Below are 22,316 nucleotides of genomic sequence, written 5' to 3'. Positions count from 1 at the left end.
AAACACTGGCACCACCGCCTGGACATACAGGGGCGCGCCTACTCGCGCGCTGTAACACTGGCACTTGCTGTAATTTTTTGCGTTTCTTGCAAGAACTTCTCCTAAAACTCGGAAGAAGCAATGCACACTAATCTTTCGCTCTCGCTGCGTTGCATACACTCGCGCACCTCAAAGGGGATGCTGGCATCGTTACACGCACACGCACACACACGCGGTGCTAATCTTTTCCGTCAATTTTGTGCGTGACAGTTGGGTATGTTTGTTTGTTTTGGTTTTCCGCCTTGGCTTTCTTTTACCATTTGCCGATTAACACAACTGAAACTCACTTTGTATGCACCACACGTTCACAACTCGATAAAAACTGCATTACTTTTTTAATGTAAAAATTAGAACAAAAACACAAAAATATTATTAAACGTTGAGCGACTTTTATTAAGTAGGACAGCTTGTCGAACTTGCATGTCTTTTGCACAACAGAAACACATTCACGTCCAGCCTGGTCAGTTCTATCAGTTCGTTGCGCTGCTGTTCAGATTGCACTTGATCGATGGAATCGGAGCGAATAATAATCCACCCGAAACAGTCAATCGTCTTATAAATCACTTCAGAACGTCTTATTGATGCAGTTGGTGTGCCACACACAAAAAAATCCCATACGCACGGTGACAACGAACGCTAACAACAATTGCATACGTATTGCAACCCCCGAGTTCATGCCGGGCACTGCAGGTCTGTGCCTGTGAGAAGATTTGGGGCGGGATCGTCGGGGAATTCCTGGGATGGGGTGCAATCGTTCGCAAAAAAAAAAACAAAAAACCGCACTGAACCACCGTCTTGTGATAAATCGAGTTCACGTTTCTTTTTTCTTGTTGCGCACACCACACGATACGAACGAGTTCTGACAAGGCACAAAACCACTCTACGGTATGATGTATTAATCGGGTGTCTGTCGCTCGACGCGATGATCGTCGGTGTGCGATAGAAAGATTTTTACACGCAACACCTGCATCCAAGTGTGCATCGGTCGAAGATTGCTTTCACTGTGACGACTCGACTCGACCCACCAATCGATAAACACACATGTTTCGAAAACCAACACCGTCACACTGTCACAGCCGTTAATCGTGTCCGCTACCGTTTCGAGAACATCAAAGCATGCGACTTAAGCGCGGGACCGGGTGCGTGGGAGAGACTGCAATCTAATAACACCCGATCTGTGTAATTTATTTACAGAAATTATTTCCACTTCCCCGGAGCACACCGAGCAACCCGGTGACAAGACACAGGGCTGGTGTGCAGGTTTCCAGGCTGTGCCGTACCGTGCCGTACTCAATCTCACTTCCGGTATGTATTTTTCCCCCAAAACAGAACGATGATCTGAACGTGATGCGAAGGTTGCGAGATGTGTTTCTGCCGATGTGCACTTCACCCACAGTGTGCGATAAGAAGCGTCTAGCGTTATGTCGTACCGAAAAATTGACTTCCGCAGTAGAGTGTCTCAACATGCGGCACGCTGTTTAGCAACGATTTGAGTTCACAAACGGCGTCGCGCGGAATCTGTTTGATGGGTTTTGATGGTATTTTGGGTTGGTGCATCATTTTATGGTGAGGAAATTAAATTTAATTGACACAAAAATTACCCTCAAAAAAACGACTTTTATGAAAAAAAAATATAAAAAAATTATTTTGTTGTTTTAAGTAGTAAAATATTTTTAATGAAATCTATCGAATAAAATTGAAAAAAAATTTAAAGCGGAAAGTTTCAAAAAATCAGAAAAAACTAATATTTTAATATATTGCCATATTTTTAATAGGCACTATAAAAATGCTGCAATTTCTAACCATTACAACCAGAAAAAAAATATCACTACTCAAAACGGGCCTTATCTGTTGCTTCACAAGGCGGTACTGCTGACAGCACTTTGCAAAACTGTTGCACTCCACTCAAACACACGAAAAGGGGCCCCAGCAATGAATGCACCCCCGGGGCGGTTCTACATCATCGTGAACATTCGATGTTGTTTGATGGTGACACACAGTCGCTATGAATATTTGAAATGAAGAAAAACTGGCCGAAAAATAAAAATTCAAACAAATTCACAAATGGCCACACGATATGATAACACGCGTTTGAAAATTGTTTGCATCGTATCCCATCAAACAGATTCGTGTTGCGGATGTTATTTCGATAACGTTTCAAATTGCTGTGCGTGTTCCTCGTCACATCGGTGTGATGCAGTTTTTCCGGCAACAGTTCACACACTTTCCCAACAAAAACACACACATTTCCGGTCCGGCGTTTTTGACAGTTTGACCGAAAACTGTATGTTCCTCTCAAAACTGCGTTAAATAATTAATCGGATGGAAAAATTCAGCACCACACATTTTGCACCGCAAAATCTGCATCAGCAGCTTCACAACGCCACTTTGCTCACGACCGCATTGGATAGCGACCGCCGTATCACATCCAAGCCGCGTCCACACACATATTCTACACAGCATTGCACAATATTCACCTACATCGCACAATTTTGATTCTTTTTGCAGCAAGGACATGTACACGGTTTGTGTTTGTTTGCCGTTCGGTGTAAATGTTTTGCAACGTTTCGTTCCGATGCCGGGTTTTTCTCACTAGGTTCCACTCACGGCTCACTGCGATCTACTAGTTGTCCGATTTGCAGGCAGAGTGTTTTCCGATGCCTTGCGCTGTTTTGCTGCTACTGCTGCTGCTACTACTAAAGATGCGAATACGACTTCTCGCTGACGGGCTCCGCAGCTTTTGCGTCCGCCTCGGGTAGTGTTGTTTAGAGACTGAATTTTCGTTCGATGTTTTCGCCACGGCAGACTCTCGGCTTTCGGGTTTCGGTCCGCACGGACGCTGTAACTCACGCACACCGTTGCACAACGACCGTGCTCGGGTGGTACACGGTGGGGGTGATTCTCGCACGCTCTACCACTCTCGCTCACGCTAGCTCTCTCTGTCTGGCCAGCGCGGGATGCTGAAAACACGACGTCGCGTCCACCCACCAGCGCACGCACTCGCGGTACCGCCTGTACGCAATTTTATTCCACAAACGAACCCTCGTCTTTACTCGTTCGTGGGCACTCGGTGAGTGTGAGTAATGGCGTGAGTGCCACTAGGGAAAAAAAACTCGATGCTATCATTTTTGCAGGTTTTCCCCACCAAATGGCACGATAATTTACTTATCTTTTTAAATCAATTGTTTTAATAAAAATACAATAAAAAAATGGAAAATAACATACCCTTCTAGCATCGAGCAACAAATTATTCGTTTATTGAACGATGTGCAGCACAGTGGTACTCAGTGCACTCACGACGAGAGGCATTACGCACACTAGAGCACGAACGCATTTCCCTATTGTGCTGTTGCATCGACGTTCGTCAGCTGATCGTTGCGAGTGTGTGAGTTTTGTATAAACGCGCAATGTACGAATACGCAGCCGGGTTGGTGTGCGAGCGTATCGTAGTGTGAATAAGGGTGTAAGGGAGTTAACTACTACTCGGTGCAAAATTAAGATTTTTTTTTTATAATTATGTTTCGCATCACACAATTTGATGAATATCAACGCGTTATTCATTATATTATTATTACATTATATTATTATTTTACATTAACTATAAAACGACTAAATATAAATTAAACATAATTTCAAATCCATCCTGTCATGCAAATCGAATTATAACGCTTCATTTTACAAATCGACATTTAAGATTTTAGCTTGAAAAGAATAACTCATCTTATTTAAACGTTTCTCATGCAGTAAAAGCACGTTTTTAGCAATTGACATGTGCGGCCTCTTACAACCAACCAACTTCTATCTCACTTTCTCTTGCGTATCAGCCGGGTAGCAACACATGCGCAGCTGACCGGTGCTGGTGCGTTTACATGACTTTCTCACATGCAAGCGTCTGTTGAATCATCAGCCCGCTGTTGTGGGTGGTAAGATAAGAAAAAAAAATCACTCCCCAAAAATTGAAAACTGATTACACCTCGCTGCAATTAGACGTTATCGGTCAAAGCTGAAAATAAAAACATCAACAGCTCGGGTCGTTGTTCGGATAGATTAGAAGTGTTTGTATTCTCCCCAATAACGTCACAATGATGGAGCATTTTTGCTAAAAAAAAATGTTTGAAATATTGCTTCCTCTTAACTGATCATAAAATTACATTCTAGAACATTTTTTGCAAATTACAGCAAAGAAAAGAAAGACAACACCAGGTTCGATTGCAATACTACATCAGCTGTGTGTGTGTGTGCGTAATAAACACAACACACACCACTAACCACCTTATTATGCATCCCGTGGCGAGCATAAACATGTTGTCTACCCGTCCGCAGCACCCTTACTCTTGCCCTGCTTTCGCATCTTTCCACTTTCGCTGTGGTAGTAAACGATCTGTTTAGGTGTGTTAGTTTCGATCGCAGCTCGAAACGCGGTAGAAGAATGTTATGCTTGCCACCGTACACAGCATATTTCCGCACTCTCACCTGTACCTCAGTGGTGAACGGTTCCGATTTCCTTTTTCGCTGTCATCTCGAGAGCAGATCACGTTCCATGGTAGCATAATTTCACATGCTCGCAAACCGTTTCTGTCGCTCGGCCACCAATCTTCCACAGCTGTGTGTGCGAGTCGCGATGAAGGTACAAATAAAAACACAAAAACATATGATTTACGGCTTGGTATTGGTAGACTATTGGTGCTTCTTTTATGCTTCAACCGTTTATGCATCATTCGCTTCCAGTTCGAGTGGGCTCGTGTGGCACAGCGGGGGCTCAAGTTTCCGCTATTTTGTTTTGTTCCTTTCGGGTAAACGTATCCGCAGGCTTTCTTCGTTCGGTTCTGGTCATCTTTTCACGTTACGTTAAGTCTGTGCCCATGCAAAACATGTTGCAGGGCAAACTATGTGCTTCAATACCGATCAAAGATAAATTACGCATTATTTCGCCCGCAAAACATTTGATTTAGAACGTTGTATCAAAATAATCAAAGTTTAGAAATATTACAATTTAAGTGGAAATAGAAGTAAAAGAAGGACCGGTAAAGCTCATCGTCGAATAAGTGGTTTGGATAAAATGCTTAAAATCAATTGACGTACGTTTAAATCTTCTCCACTTCCTAAAATTGCATATATTAACATGGGTATGGTTAAGCAGCATTCATCCATCAAATTCAATTTCATAATAAAATTCCTGACTGTTCCTCCGACTTTTTTGTTCTTCCTTTTCCTGTCTGTAAGAGTAAGTATCATAATGAAGCAACAATCAATCTCAACTCGACACAACACCCAGACACGGCGCTTGGTTCTCCGCCTTCCGAACCCCTCCCTTTCCCAGAGTCACGACAGACAAACAGCCACACCAACACTTTCAACTACCTTCACCTGTGTGGTGGTCGCTTCAAGCATCCTTTTGCTGTGTTCCGCAGCCATAAACGCGAAAGCACCACTACGACGACAAACAGCACTTGTGCAACAGACGATACAGAGCTGGCACCTGGCTTCCTGCATCTTGCCTGCACGTCCTAATTCCTTATTCAACTACGCAAAAAGCGCAAAAGAGCTGTGGCAGGTGGTAAGGGACAGGCAAAGCCTCGCTCCACGCAAAGATCTGGACGAAGATGGTGGTGAGAGCTGAAGCGCGCTGGAAGCAAGGCAAACCAGACTGCGGGGTATCCTTGCGCATTAATCCCTTTCGCATCCCCTTTACTGGCGTATCAACGTAAACAGCGACACTGAGCCATCCCATCCACCGGCGGAGCCTGTTAGCATAAAGCGATGTTATTATGTACACAGGTATTTACATAAACACACAGAAGATTGCTCGCTTCGAGGTGACCCCCATCCTTACCGGGTTTCCTCCGTGTGTTGAATTGAATCCATTTCCCTACCTACTGGATCATGATGCGCATAAAAGGGCGCTAGCATAAGCAACCCGTCCCCCACAAACACTAGCGCGCCGGTGTACGAAACGGTGCTGCTCAATACCCGTCTCAGGTCTCAGCCCGAGACGCGATGTTCACAGTGCACGCTGTAAGCGCGCACAGGGACGGTTTCGGTGTGCGTTCGGTTGCATTGGATGCTGTTGCTGCGGCTGGAAGTTTCCTTTTGCGTCGTGGAAGAAGGTGCTGGATCCCGGTTCGTGCGATGAACAGCAAGAATACGGCAACAACGGCAACGGCGATGAGGATGATGATGATGATGGCGATATTGATGATGTGGCATAGTGATCCTTTTTTGTGTGGTTCGATTACGTCTCTGTTCGGTTGGAATGTGTGACGAATGGAATGGTGGAGGAAGTCACACTCACAGTCAGCCATCTGGATTCGGTTTCGACAAACGTAGCAACGCATTTTGATGGATATAAAGTGGGTTTTGGTATCGAAATTAATCGGAACGGATAAAAAAAGGAACAGAGGTTGTGTGTGTAGTTCACACAAAAAATGAACATGTTTCGATACAAGCGTTATAAAATGGAATGAATTAATTGAACGGGTGCTTCATGACACAAAGTTTAACTTAAAATATTGTAATTCTATGTTGTTCTGTAAAAAAGGTTCCATATTTATTGCATGATCGACCAACAGTTAAATTACATGACACAATCCTTTTTGAATGCATATAATGCTATATTCTATCATTAAATTGCATAATGCTAGTATCTCTCAATGAAAATAAACGAAAGCTTACAAACTAGTTTACATTAGTAACTCTACACCTTGTACAAACTATCGGTTGTTTACCTAAATAAAGGTACATTTACAGTCAGAAGGTTCGATGAAAGATAATGTTGTTATTAAATAGTTTAATATACAGTTAAATACTTAAATAGTTAAATACTTAGAACAACCCTAAGTTTATGCTTTCAGTCATCAGAATGAACCAGGTAAATATTTCGTTTTTACCCATTTGCATTGCCAGGGTACGGAATCTTAATATAAACGAAACGAAGCTTAGAAGCCCTTCTGGAGATGACTCTAAATGCAAGGCTAGGACGATTTTCATAATTTTCATTTAGCCATCTGCAGAACTCTAGATGTTTTTAGAACAGACATCAATATTTCTTAAACCATTTTATTCGTTTTTAGATTATTTTCTTTGAAAATTTGATCTAAAAATTTTAACGCTTGTTTATTCGATTTGCACCAATAATTTTAATCTGCCAAAATGCTGCTTTTGTAAATTTTTAATGCGTGACTCAATTTTTCCTAAATTCTGCACACTACAAGCATAATGAAAAACGATTAAAATTTAATGAAAAACGATTAAAAGTGGCACTTTCAAATTGTAATCTGAAACCAATTCAAAACAATCGACACAGTTTAAAAACTGAGGTTTTTGGCGTATGAAATTTCATTTGTCAGGAAGTAATAGGTTAAATGTATCGATAAGGAACGATGTATGCGAATGGTTACGAATAATCGAGTAAAGCAAACGCTACACGAACACGCACGGCAATAACGTGTTTAAAATTGCCACCTTTTATTTATCCAAGACCTGAAAACAAACAAATTTGTATTTTTCTATATGTATTCTTTACATTTTTATAATAAATTATATTACGACGGCTCTAAGCTGTACTGTTCTAGTGTATTTTTACATATGAGGAACCTTTTTTATTAAGCAGATTTATTTTATAAATGCACCGTTTAGCCTGGCCGTTCTTTACGTATGAAGAAAATTGATGGTTTTTCGTCTTATAGCCAAAATTTTGAGAAATTTAATTTTTCTTTAATTTAAAATATTTGTCTTTTTCTGTAAAATTTTGACTATACAGCCTGTTGGTTTTTTTTTCTTGAAAGGATACATTTAAAACATTTCTATTTCTTTCAATAAAAGATTTCAAATTTTTTTCAAAGAATGCAAATGGGTAAAGCTAAATCTGATTTTAAACGGCACTCTGATAGAAGGCCAGTAGAAACGTCAATTTTCTTGTTGTAGTTTTTAATTACTTTCATGTACTGTAAACATGTGGTACTTGCATTATTATACACTAAAGCACCTTTTAAGAAATATTTTAGGTACTGACTGAAGTTTAAGTATATATCTTCCCTACAAATCACAGTTTTACTAGCCATTCTGAGGTATATTAAGATAAAACATCATCATCTTCTATCAACGTGTTCCTTTAGTTCGCAAACAACAAGTAATTGTTATAAGCGATTTGTAATACAAATCTGTATTAACTTACGTTATGTAAAATATTATACTTCGTAGATAAATATAAGTTATCGGTTACGATATATGATTTTTTATGGGATAAACATATTTATCAACTTAATATTGCATCCAGTAATACTCAGTAAATCACAACCACAGGAATAAAAGAAGAGAAAATGTTTTATAATCGTATTAAGCACTAAGCAAACTAAAACATACTGAGAATGTTTTTTATTTAAGAAAGACCAACGCCAACACCATTAAACACAGCCGAAGCTCTCCTGTCATTGATTCATCGCGAGCTGACACAGCATTGGCAGTGGATAAAATGTGAAGTGGAATTTTATTTCTCAAGACTGTCGAGTGATGAAGTGAAAAATCATTCATCCCACGAAAACTTCACCGTCAATGAATGCATCTTTATTGTTTGACTTTTCATGGAGACGCACACACCGACAAATGCATGCACACGATCGGTTCCCGTTGTCTGGTTTTGAGTGGTTTCAAATTTCTTCTCCATTCGGTTTGGCGCAAATCAAACACACACAAAAATCAGATAAATCGTCACCGTAATATGGTGAAAGATATAAAAAAGTGGAAGGAAAACGTATTCAAGCGAACCTGTACATCGAACGCAAGTGAATGCTGTTGAACATAAAGTGGTCCATTAAAACACAGACACACTAAATGCGATAGAAAACTCCAACGAGTAAAAAAGGAATGCTATCCGTTTTTTTTTTGTTTTGTGGGGCAGGAAAGAAAAATGATCTCTTTAACGTCTTCAAGTCTACGCGGCATGTCAACATGAGCTTCCCTTCCCGCTTGTGCTTGTCCCTGCGTTGGCTAGGTGAGTTGGTGGAACCGATACGCCAATCTTTACCACCGAGCGTGTCATTCACAATGCATCCGTAAGCATCGGATGTGGGTTCGACGACGTGGAAAAAGCTTTCCTGCTGCAGCGCAGAGCACGATGACGACGCTGGAAGAGAGCGGATGAAAAATTAAAATTTCACCGCTTCATCGTGGTCGTCGATAAGGAAAAGGGACACCTTTGCATTCGCTTGTGGTTGTGGTCGACAAAAAATAAAACAGGTAATGCAGTCCATTATTCCTACCGTTATGGCATTGCAAATATTGCATTTTCCTTCAATTGTTGACTCTGAACTCGAGATATCCGCACCCAAAAGGAAAGCACTCTTCGGATCTGAGGGCACTGGGGGGACAGGACGGGACGGAATGGGAAGCGATTCAGGTGTGGGATGGGGACACAAAACCAAGCCACCGGTTCCACCGTTACATTGCGGTGCGGTTGACGAAGATATTCCACTTTTCCTCATTCAGAAACAGGAGTCATTGATTTCTGCTGACATCATCAGCTTCGTCCTCGGTGGCACAAGAATGCAAACGGCTTACGGGAACTAGCATTAAAAGAAGCAAAAAAAAAACCTGTTAGCTACAGAAGATTAATTCGTAAGCAAGTGACAATCGGGGGTTTTTCTACCACACGACAGCAAAAAGGGATAACGTTCAATCCCGTTTGTAACGTGGCTCGTTCACATCCTGAAGGATGTGACCCGTTTTTCCTCCCATGCACCGTATGCACAGACGGGCTTAACGCATTCGTTTCGAACTTTCCTCTGGAGGGATAAACTCCCCCCCCCCCCCCCCCCCACAGGCACTCAGCACTATACGAGCGAAGAACTAAATATGTCTATGGAGTGTAGCCGCTTGATAGATAGGGTCATTTGGGGCTATTTCGAAGGGTAGAACACTGCGTAGGGTAAACAATTGCGATACGCTGAAAATGGTCCATCCCTCGAACGGCCATAGGTCCATTCCAGCGACCATTCCATGTGTGCCGATAAATCGTCGAATGTGTTTCATAAATTTGTCCTTTAAGCTCGCTCGTTTTGGTTCATCCCGGATTCTATCTTAAATGGGTCACGGACTTTAGTTTTATGAATGGAAACGGATTCCGCTATGTCATGTAGAGTTTTTTTTAATCCTTTACAAGGATATATATACGAAGATCGCAATACAACGCACTATTCCACACAGCCGACAACAAATTTCTTAAAACAAAAAAAAAAGAAGTAAAGTATGTTAATGAATCATTAAGGATGAAGATAATTATCTTATAATTATTTTTTATTTATGTATCTTGTGTTAAAATTATTTTAAAGGGATTTAAAAATTTTTGCTAGTCATTTTAACAAGTAAAATAACTGAAAAGTTCAAAACACTTAATAATATCTAATAATTTTTGAAAACAATTTATTTTATTTGTTTAATTTTTGAATAACCGTCAGTCCGTACCTCTTAAATTCAGTTTAACTTTAACTATTGATTCTTATATAAAGTTAGTTTAACTGTAGTATTTTCCCATATATAAGAGACACCTTTTCAATAACCTTTTATATGTTTAAAATATTGGGTTTTTTTGTTTAAAATCTGATTCAGGTTCATGAATATGTTAAGGATTGACATAGGATCGGTCTGAAGTGGGCTAGCGGAGTATGTAAACGGCGCTCACGAACGAACCCGAATGGGAATAGAATTAGGAATGGCGATTAAGAGAAATCGAAACGAACGCCAATTTAAATCCTGGCTTACAAATATCGTTAACAGAATTTAAATGATTTTTTTTAACTAAATGAGTGAATTTGAAAGTTTAAATAATTCAAGAAGTTTTTAAAAGCTCGTGAATCGCTGGGGATTCATTCTAAATTAATGAATATTTTGGAAGTCATCTCTCTACGTGGTTATTATTCTCCGGCGAGTAAATAATTTTAAAAAGTTAGGCGAATAATAGCTTCAAAATAATAGCTAATAATAATAATAGAATAATAGCGCTTGACCAAATTCGATTGTTGAAAAGAATACTATAACAAAACTTTTCATCCCTTACCCACCTTGTGCTCCTAGTGCGAACCCGTTACGACAGATATCATGCACCAGATGTAACGCGAAATAACTACCTATTAGCTGGAGAGCCCACCAAAACAGTGCGTCAGAAAATGGCCAACATTGTGCGGGAAAATCCCGTCCCCCTTCAGCACGCGATCACGCACACCATCCGCTGCGCAACCCATTTGCTTCGGTCCGGCCCAGCAGTAGTGACCGTTCCAATTTTTTTGTGTTATACTTCCATCCCGCACCCGGAGGCCACGTGTGAATGTGCCAGTTAGTGCTATCTCATGCAAAACACAACACCGCCGCAACACCGTGGCCGCGAAGGAAAAACAAAGATAAAACAGCATAATGAAGCGACACACAAGCGCCCGAACGGTTACGGTGGCGGTGCGGTGTGGTAAGGCGAGTGGGCAGCACCAGGCATAGATAATGCCTGTTCCGGGATCGTGCGTCGTAGCCAATCCATTTGACCACGCGCTGAACGGCCAAAGCGCGTGCGGTGCGTTCCCGTCGCTGTGCAGTGTGCGATGCGCACCCGAACTGTGGTCCAGCCGGCACTGCCACTTTCCCGAACTGGGACAGCATCCAAGCAACCAGGAACGATTAGCAGACTCGGGAGGTTTTGTTCTGCTGTTTCATTTTCCATTCATTTTCAAGAACGTTGCACGGAGGAGTAAGAAAAATATGAAAATCAGTTTTATTCAATTTTCAAATTGTAATATTTAATTGTATTGAACAGAGCAACACGAATGCACAAATAAGAAGAAAAAAAATCAAATAAATATTAACCATACAGCAACGGATGCTAACATCATATCTTGTGTTCCATTTCAATTCCCTCCTAAGAATAGTAAACCGCCGGCAGTATGGCAGTCAGTGTCTTTTACTTGCAAGAAACGGATCGCCTGCGGCCAAACCCACACAACGCTGCCCCTCATTCCGGCCCTGGCTCGGGGAGCATGCAAATTATTAGTTTTGATAATCATTTTCTTTGAATTCGCTAATTGACACAGCATCATTATGGAGCTCTGGGCATATGGAGCCTGGGAACCGTGTTCCAACGTGACGCACCCATTCGATGTGATGGAGAGGGTGTAGCATGGGAAGAACAGAGCCGGTCGAAGGCAACATCTTACCAGCACCGTGAGCCAACGATTGAAGCAGCAAACCAAACGGAACCACCGAAGACAAGAGCGAAAGTAGATAAGGTTCGTATCAGAACTGGGCCAGTGCGTGATATGTCCAAGACCGGGTATCAAATACTGAGCTGTTAGCGTCGCATAAGGAACTGGTTAAAGGGGAAGAAAGTCCCATCCAGCTGGTTGGATGCGTTGGAAAACGCAGGATTTGGGAATGGTTAGCATAGATCGTAATAGTAAATGATAATAAACGATCTATTCGTCAAACAATGCTATTAAACTGATATATTAACAATAAACACCTGTTCTATTTTTTATTCTACTGTATGTTCTTGTGAGGATTGATGAACTTAAAGAATAAAATTGTAAGAATTTATTCTGTTTCATTATAACAGTAATATTCTTTCCACTATTTCTCATGTGTTCCTTCTCACATTATGCTTTCTGTAACTCCTGAAAGGAAAAAGACAGCATCAAGAGTGGATAGATTTAAAGGGCATCTCCATTGAACTTGCTAGCACACAAATTTCATAAGCTTCACGCCTACACTGAATTGGCCACTCGCTGTAGAAGCTTTAGAAGAAATGGAAAAGAATCGTTAAAAGAGCAGCGAACTGAAAACAGCAATTATGCATGCTCAGCCCCAATAGCCTGGCTGCACCCTTTCAAGAAGCTTTCGAGAGCGGAAAAATCGGACACTTAATCATTCTAACAAAAAATGTGTGCACAGTAGCACGTGTGCTGGTTACACCTGCAAGCATTCAAAGAACAACTATTACGATGCTTTTTTACTTAACTTACAAAAAAAAAGAATTAAACGAAAGCAAAAAGCAAAGAGCAGCCCAATTATTTATTTAAGCGTAATTAATTTTATTAAAGCTGCTGTCGCGCCTACTTCGATGGGGAACGTATGTATGAGTGTTAAAAAAGGGTGAGGCTGAAAGCAGCATCCGATGACATGGTCAGTCCCGGTACACCCGATCGAATGGGAAGGAATTGGAATGCGTAACAGCATGACTAGTAGCACACAGGGGCAAATGAGGACGCATTTCTTTAATGCTTCCAAATTGAACCCTGATTTTCCAGCGGTGGAGTTTTTCGTTTCGCCCTGGCGATGGCTTATGCTGTTTCGTTTGCTGCCCGTGAAGGGTTCGCGAAGTGTTCTACAAAATGCTTGTACGGTCGGTCAACATTCGATATGGTGGCACGTTAGCCCGGGATGCTGTGAAATGTATTACCCCGTTCGAAAGAGGACACAACAATGCATCGAATCGAGTACGATCTAAGCAGCAGTGTCAGACATAGCAGATCAAAGTGTGCATGTGTTTCTTAGTGGGTGAACCAAAACGAGGCAATATATTCGTTTACTAATTTTATACAGTTTTTAATATTATGCTGTATATATTTGTCAAACAGTGCCCAATGAAATGGAAGGTTTCTTGGATAATGTTATTCATGTTTTTCTTTACAATTCGTGTTAATTGTTTAGAGATGCTGTTAACTTTGATCGAAATTGCACTAGATTTTTGTCAAATGTCTACATAAGTCTCCAAACTAATGTGATTATTACTAATGATTTTTTATTCAAATATATTTAAGCAATCAAGTCTGGCCGTTCTTCATGAATAACAAAACATATCTAAGCACTCAAAATACACCGCTGCAATTGTGTGCAATTCAAAGTTTATGGAAATTTGCCACTGACTAAGCAGTAATTATTCCATCAACCGATCTGTCCTGCCGACGATTTGGTGTTATCGTTGTAGCATCTGGGGAAATTCCCTCCACATCCTACGGTAACTTTTCAACAATGTGCCGTGATGGGGCTGTCCTTCATGATCGCGTCAGCCCCAATTCCAGCACATTTCACCGGGTGTCTGATCAGTTTTGATAACAGCGAGCCTTCCGAGAAAAACATTAACCATTTAAAAAGTGCAATTTGCCGTACATCAACATGATTCCAGACCAGACCAGCGTGTCGTAAGGTGGGTGGAGGAATTAAATGTGAACCAACAAACCAGACACCGTTTTGTTAGATTGAGTGCCGCGGGTTTTCATCAGCACGCATCAGCATTGCGCACGTCGGTTGCCCGGGCAAGATTGTCATCTTAAAATTCGTACAACTGCTTTTTTTTGCAACCAACTGTCGTCTGCTCGCGCGTAAGAGTGAGCTTACTCATCAATCATTCAACGTGCACGATGCATTTATTGCATGTTCCGGCAGGTCACGTGTCGCGTCACCAGCAGTTGGAATGTTTTATTTCAATGTCACCGAAGTACGGCCGTTGTATTTAGATATTACGGCTGAAGTTCGACGCGATTCTTATGATTCATTGTGATTCAATTAGATTGGAAAACAATAAACTCATACTCAAGGAATAATGTTGTAATTTTGTGAATAATACTTCAGAAGCGCAAGGAATAATTTTTTAAAATAATTATTGTTTATTATACTACATCAAATATCACCATAACTTTATATTTCCTTTGAAAAACTGTGATTGAAACAGTAGCATAATTTTATTTATTCATTAAAACACCCTGGCCGGCTTATTTGAGCACGCAGAAGGATAGTCAGTCGTTGCTACGGGGGATTGGTTTGGATGGGATTTTGGTCCGGTCCGTTCGTGTGAGAAGAACGACACCCCTAACATCATGCCACCGGCCCGCTCCAGTACTACAATTTAAAATGACCAAAATATTATTATATATTAATGAACAACATTATTAATCATTCTGACATTTCCACGATACCATTTAAAATCGTATCTAAACTTTGATGGATAATGTGACAAGCTAGACAAAATGTATAAAAATATTTATTTCCTTTCCCATATCATTTGATTGACAGGAATTAACTCGTACTTCGAACGGCATTTGTTTGACGTAGATTATCAGGGCTGGTTGGCGCATTTCACTCCTTCCGCAATTTGTCCGCCCGGTGCGTTTGTGCGATTGTGGGATGATTTTGAAACGGATAGCGAAACCAAAACCAAAACAAAACCAAAACGACCACACGATGGATCTGATTAGTCCGTGCCCCGAAGCCTATATCATCGCCTATCGCCCATCGGTCAAGGTTTTGACACCGTTTTCGAACCGTATCGATGTGTCGATCAGCAGGCTCATTAAAAGACAATAAAATCGCGCGTGTTTGATAACAATGCAGCGTAGCGACTTCCTCGTTAGAAATCCCGACCCGCAGCCAAAGTCTGCCACAACAGCCGTAAATTAGCAGTATAAACAAATAACAATTGCAACTGCATCGTGTGCATTATCATGGCGGGTAGGTCCTCTGCATGGTCTTACGCTCTGTATATACCATTCTATCACATTCATTTTACATGTTGTGTGAACATTACATGCACAACATCTAGTTATAGAAAATTGTATAGTAAATTTGATCGATTTTAAACATTATAAAATATGAATTTTCAATGCAATGTTGCATAACATAATTGCATTACGTCAAGCGCGTTGTTGCATTACCGATCGCTTCCAGCCGAATCGACGCAATTTGCTCTAGAATGCCAGAGAATGCACATGCTTCCCTTTTGTCTTAGAACGGACAGCTCTCCTTCTCTCTTACGCGTGGAGCAGCTGTGGAGTGTGGCCTTTGGCCTTTCAGCGGCATAATGGTGCTAACTTACACACAGCGATGACCGATGCGCAATCCTTACTGCACCACCTTGCGATACTGGGCAGCCACTGTGTCTGACCCATTTTTTCGAACCACTCGCGATAAGGCGTGCGCAACGAGCGAAAGAAATTCGTGCGTTCGCGCACTTACACCAAAAACACCAACACACCCACAAAAACCCAACGGCCTGGAAAAGCCCTCGGCGCTCAGTTTATGCAGTGCGTTTTTTTTTGTTTTGTTTTGTTTGCTTTTCTCGCCTTCTCTTGTCAATTTTGCATCATTTTCCCGCCTGCTGCGTGCGTGAAGGCGTGCGGAAATGCCGGCCGGGTATGAATCGGCCTCGGTGAAAATACCATTCCGGTGAGCCATCGGTTTGATCAAGGTGGAAAAATGCATCACGGCCAATTACCCTAGTCATGCATGCAGGATTGGACTGGGAAATTACACTAGCCGGCCTACCGGGCGATGGAAATGCGTATGAAACATTTTACATTTTAAACATTTTCCCATGATAATACGAGTGACCCGGGGTGTGGGTAAATTCCGTCTAGCGATGTGTGCATGATTCATTTGCATCGTTTGTTTTTTTGCAGCTTATGAGCTGGATGGAACATCAGACAATATTTCCTCCGCTAAGTACCGATGCAGTAAGGTTTTATCAAACTTGGTTCAGAAAGCAAATATAAAAAGCCTTATAATTGTTATTGCATATTTCCATAGTCTTTCTATTCTATAAAAAAATGAAAAAGATTCAAAAATGTCATAGGTACGCTGTGTTAATAAACCGAAAAGCAACAATGAATAGCAATCAATTAATTAAAAGTAATGAGTCCCAAGGCAGAAGATCAAGTGATCAGCCATGGTTTTTTAAGTAAATGATAACAATAAAGAAAGCAAGATAATATGGAATGAAATATCTGGAATAGAATAATGGAACAGTAAAACTATAATTCATTTGCAAAAGTGACAATCTTTTTAAATAAATGTAGAAAATTGTGTTCTCTCTCTGGAACAATGTAGAATAGGAAAGATTGGTATTGTATTTATTAACAAAACCATGATATCTGCGACCTTGTAGATGTGAAATTATTTAATTCTATCATTCTCACATTCTTTGCTGAACTTAATCTAATAACTAGAAAGTGCTAAAGCATGGTAGTGACAAGAAAAGGAAAAGGAAAGGAAATCTTAATGATTCCACACTATCAGCACGTTTTGAATGATAGATAATTTGATCTTTGCTATTGCTCATTACAATTTAATACAAGTACGGTCCAGCACGAGATAATCGAACGAGATTACTGCACAGCGGTTGTTCATATGCGTTTGTTTCTTTCGTCACCTGTGACTTGAAGGGTTTTGCGCTGTAAGCCATCACCTCGCCCCTAGCGCTGCTAATCCAACAAAATTCTGGCACTCCAGCATCGAGAGTGCTTGCAATTCAATGACCGCTCCTTCTGTTTTGGGTTGGCTGAGGGGGCACAGTCGGGCCGGAGAATGGGAAATTGTTTTGCGCCAACTTGAGCACTTTTTAATCGCCCAGAAAACTTGAAATATATATTATTAAGGTCAGTTATTTTAGCGATGATGGAGTCATTTCGTTTCCCTTTCCAACCAATCAGCTGGAAGACATGCCGCACGGTTTGGCATGTCCCAACAAGTTCATGCTCAATCCATGCCATTGAGTCATGATCCCTGGGCACACACGTATGCATCGGTTGCCCCGGCTGGCTGCAACTTTGTCGGGCAATGGTGTTGTCGATGGTTAGTGCGCAGTATTTTGTTAGTCACTGCTGACTGATGCGCTTTACCAGGTTCGTACCCGGCAAGGGTCCGCTACTTTCCGCAGCACTTACACCGGTACGAATTAGTTTCACCGAAACGCAATCAAAACAGAACCTGAGCCTTTTGGGGATGTGGGGCGGAAATGGTGAAGCGTGACGTGTTGAGGGGGGAAACGAAACTGCAAAAAGTGAACACCCTGTAGCCCGATGCGTATCGTCTTTCCTTCACCTGAGCCCTTTGCGTACGTGACGTCGTTGCTGGTACCGTGAAAAATTGACATAATTCTACTCCGGGCAATCATCGTGTCCGGGCAACGGTTTTATGCTGATTTCAACACGCCCAACACGCAATGAATATCATAATGTGGCGCAATATTCATCCTTCCGGGCCAATCCCGTGTTCGTTCCTTACCGACTACCTTTAGAAAGTGCTTGGATATGTTTTAGTCATCTGTAAATGATAAAACGATAACATATTTCCTTCGATTTATAGCAAATAGATAAAGACTCTTTAGGCGTGTTACTTAATTATTGTTCGTTTTTGAAGAATTCCAACTTAAATGGCGTATGAATCACAAAAATGTTGCGTTTCTTATGTAATGTAACCAAATGAAAATTTATATTATTGTTTGTCATTAAGAAATACCTTAACTTTACTCAATTTCCACGAAGCAGAATGATCCCAACTAGAACAATTAGTATGCAAACATTCTCGATTCCACTAAAATAAACAAATCGTCACAGACCTTCTGATCATGATACATGATGCATCGCAGGGCAGATCTGTTCCATGGCTATGCGAATGGACATAACTCTACCAATTTGATCCATGTGCAACAACAAACAGAAGAAAAAGGAATTCAATTATACCGGTTAAGTACCGGTGATATTCCACCCTTACTCGATCCACGGGTACGATGAAAAACATACACGCCTAGGTACGGAATAAAGTACGAGAAACTCGATGAAGAGCCTGTGCTGCAACCCGTGCACCGTCAAGCCTCGGATTTAATTCACTTTCATTAGCAAACATCAAAGCTTCCATCCCGGGAGCAGGGGCAACATACTACCATGCCACCGTTCTGCAGGATTGATCTTTCCCACTGTGCGGGATACAGCACAGCAGCATTTGAAGCATTTTCCCAGTACACTCCGGGACGGTTCCCATCCCATCCCGCGATGGGCGTTACGTTTCATTCAAACGCTACGTGGGCGCTTCGTTCTTCAAAAACTTCGGAATAAAATTGCAATTAAATAGTTCTGCGAAGTGTGTCTCAACTAACAGTGTGCCATACTGTAACAGTATCCTGGTTGGAGACTGTGCCCTCACGTATGCTTGGCGCTGAGCGGTCACTTGTCGCTCATACTGATCATTCCCCGAATATTAAAAATATTTGCAACTCTGTAACACAACATCTCGCTCGTTTCATCGCTGTACGTGATCACCTTTTTTTTTCCAGAGACAAGTGTTACGATTATTGCATAGTTAGACAACATTTTAATATCTGCACCGGAATCTTCCTGGAAGTAGAAAAGAGCTGTTCTGTTTCTATTCAATTTATTTAACTCTTTTGAATTCTATGCACTCTTCCTGTTTGTTTCCGCAATAAAGCAATCAGAATTATATTAAAAATAAACCCATTAATTTCATGAGATGTCATCAATTTTAAAACAATAAAAGTTTCGTCAAGTACAAATGCCTCGCCACATGCAGTACACTTCGAGCTCTGTCTTATAAGGCTGTACTACGCTTTCTTTTATCATTCTCATTAATTAGTGGAAGTGCGACTTATTGCACTTGTGCCACGCCGTGAAGCACCCTTGCGCTGTGACATTAATCAGCGATCATCCATGCACAAAACCAGTCAATCACTGTGCCAGCGGTACCGTCTCATCTTTCAACTTCCGAATCTTGCAAAAAATGTTCAGAGTGCGTGCCGCTGCAAAAAATGATCATCCACCATCGAACCGCAGTTTGGAAGGCAGAACAGAAATCACAAGCAAACAAACAAACAAACAAATAAATAAATAAAGCAGACAGAGGCAAAACAGCCGATCCTGTTGAAGCACGCGATGATCGTCGGCAGCTCGTTTGCAAACGAGATCGGTTTGCTATCGCTTGCCAGTGCATCGACAACGCAGTTGCACCCGGTTCGCTACTAGATTGCGAATGTAATTCGAGCCGAGACCTACACACGCCGATAAGGCTCCGTACCAGCCTGCCTGGAAAGGGTGTGGAAGGAACACACCCGGGAACGAGCGGCAACGCTCATCTCTGGCGGCACTTTCGGAAGCGCGCAAACGGGAAACCTCCTGACAAGTAGGCTGAACGAATCGCGATAAGATGCAACGAAGACGATGTCGACCCACTCTGATCTTTGCTGACAGCCGCCCTCGGAGCATGCCTCGATGCGCTCGCCAAGAAAAAACTCACTCTCTGCAGCTTGCACTCGCCTTTTGCACATAGCGAAAATAATAAAGTTTGAGCAATCGTTACGATGCATGATAAAACATAAACACAAAGTTACCCAGAATGCTGATTTATCAACCAGCCCGTGCCCCCTCCCCCCCATCTCATTCTAGTCTCGGTCACGTGATGAACTTTGGTGCAGATAATTGAAACGATTTACGCAGTGGCACCACTAAAGATGTAGAAATAATTACTATCTAATGAATAGTTTAATTCAGTAGCTGATTATTTCAGTAGCTATTGACAAATATTTTTGGAAAACTCTTTCGTCGTCTAAAGAAACAATCCTGAAAGCAGGAATCTTCCGTTCACACTCGTAATGAAAATAACTACCATAATGTGATTGCTTAATGTTCTAGCAAGCACTGCCAAAGGTGACAGTTTGAACGTAAGCGACATTCACGTTCAGTTCTATTCTTAACGGCATCCAAGTAAGACGTGTTTTATGTGTTAGAGAATAAAGGTTATAATACGTAACAAATTGGCGACGAGGATCATCGAAACAACGAGTGCAGCTTGAAAATGGCCGAACCAAACGAAATGTTGATGCGTATGATGACGCAATTTGCGGATATGATGCGGTCACAACAGGAAGCAAACCAATTGTTGGTGCAGCAGTTCACCACGGAGAAAGGAGGAGAATTTCTGTTAAAAACGCTTTTGGAATCGATCACGGAGTTTTCATACCAACCCGAGGAAGGTTTGACCTTCGATAAGTGGTATGCTCGTCACCGTGAGGTCATTGAAAAGGGTGGTGAAAAATTGAAAAGCAGCGAAAAAGTAAGGTTACTCACGCAGAAGCTAAGTGTTTTAGATCACGATAAGTATGTTAATTACATCCTTCCTAAAACACCCGAAGAGCTTAATTTCGACGAAACGCTGAAAATACTGCAAACAATGTTCAATCGCACATCGTCCGTGTTTTTCAAAAGGTTTAGCTGCTGGCAAACTAAGAAAAAAGACGAAGAAGATATCGCGTCGTATGCAAGTGCAGTGAACAAAGCATGCGAAGAGTTCGATATTCGCAAAATCACACCCGACCAGTTCAAATGTCTTGTTTTTGTTGCTGGGTTAAAATCGGAAAAAGATAAAGACCTGCGAACAAGATTACTTTCCAAACTGGAGAATGAGAAAACCACAGATCCGATTACTCTCAATAAACTCCTGACAGAATGTCAGACTCTGCACAACTTAAAGCATGACACGGAAATAATAGAGAAGCCGAAGACGTTCGTCAAAGCTGTGCAAAAGGCGAACAACGAAAAAAAAGAAAGAGCTGAGACCTCAAGTAAAATACTGCCACGACGACCATGCTGGCAGTGCGGAGGTATTCATTTTGTAAAAGATTGCCCATACAACTCGCACACTTGCCGAGTATGCGGGGCAGTGGGACACAAGGATGGCTACTGCAAATGTTGCCAGAAGCCTAACGAGCCTAGCGCCGCGACGCCTAGGAAAAAGGCTCAAACATTTGTTCGAAACAACGCTAACAGACAACGGAATGGAGCAACTAAAGGAGTGTTTGCGGTACAGAAGGATGATTTTCCGAGCACGCGAAAATACATCCGAATTTTGGTTAACGGAACATCGTTTGTTATGCAGTTAGATTGTGGATCTGATTTTACGATAATATCAGAAGACTCCTTAAAGGTGTTAGGTAACCCTAATACAACACCGACAGGACTACGAGTGCTAACCGCCGCAGGAACGCCCCTTCCACTTGTGAAAGAATTCGTAGCCGAGGTTACTATTCAGGGGTTAAAGAAGGAAGTCCTGTGTTATGTAACGTCCGTGCGAAAATTTAATGTACTAGGCAGCGATTGGATGCAAATTTTCGGGTTATATGACAAGCCTATAAGTTCTTACTGTATGCAGGTGAGAGGATCGGAAAATGAAATGGAGTCATGGAAATCGAAATGTCCAAAGGTATTCATGGACGGTCTTGGTTTGTGCACGAAAACGAAAGTGAAATTGTGTCTAAAAAACGGAGCTACTCCGATTTTTAAGCAAAAACGTCCAGTTCCGTTTCACTCACAACGGCTGATCGAAAAGGAGCTCTCACGACTGGTACGTATGGAAGTTCTGGAGCCGGTAGATTTTTCTGAATGGGCGGCACCCATCGTTGCGGTGCGTAAAGCTCAAAAAGATGCTGACGGAGATCCAATAGTTCGCATCTGTGCGGACTACTC

The sequence above is a fragment of the Anopheles moucheti genome, chromosome 3 (genome assembly GCF_943734755.1).
Source record: "Anopheles moucheti chromosome 3, idAnoMoucSN_F20_07, whole genome shotgun sequence".
NCBI lineage: Eukaryota > Metazoa > Arthropoda > Insecta > Diptera > Culicidae > Anopheles > Anopheles moucheti.
The sequence above is the reverse complement of the archived record's forward strand: the minus strand, read 5'-3'. Positions refer to the sequence as shown.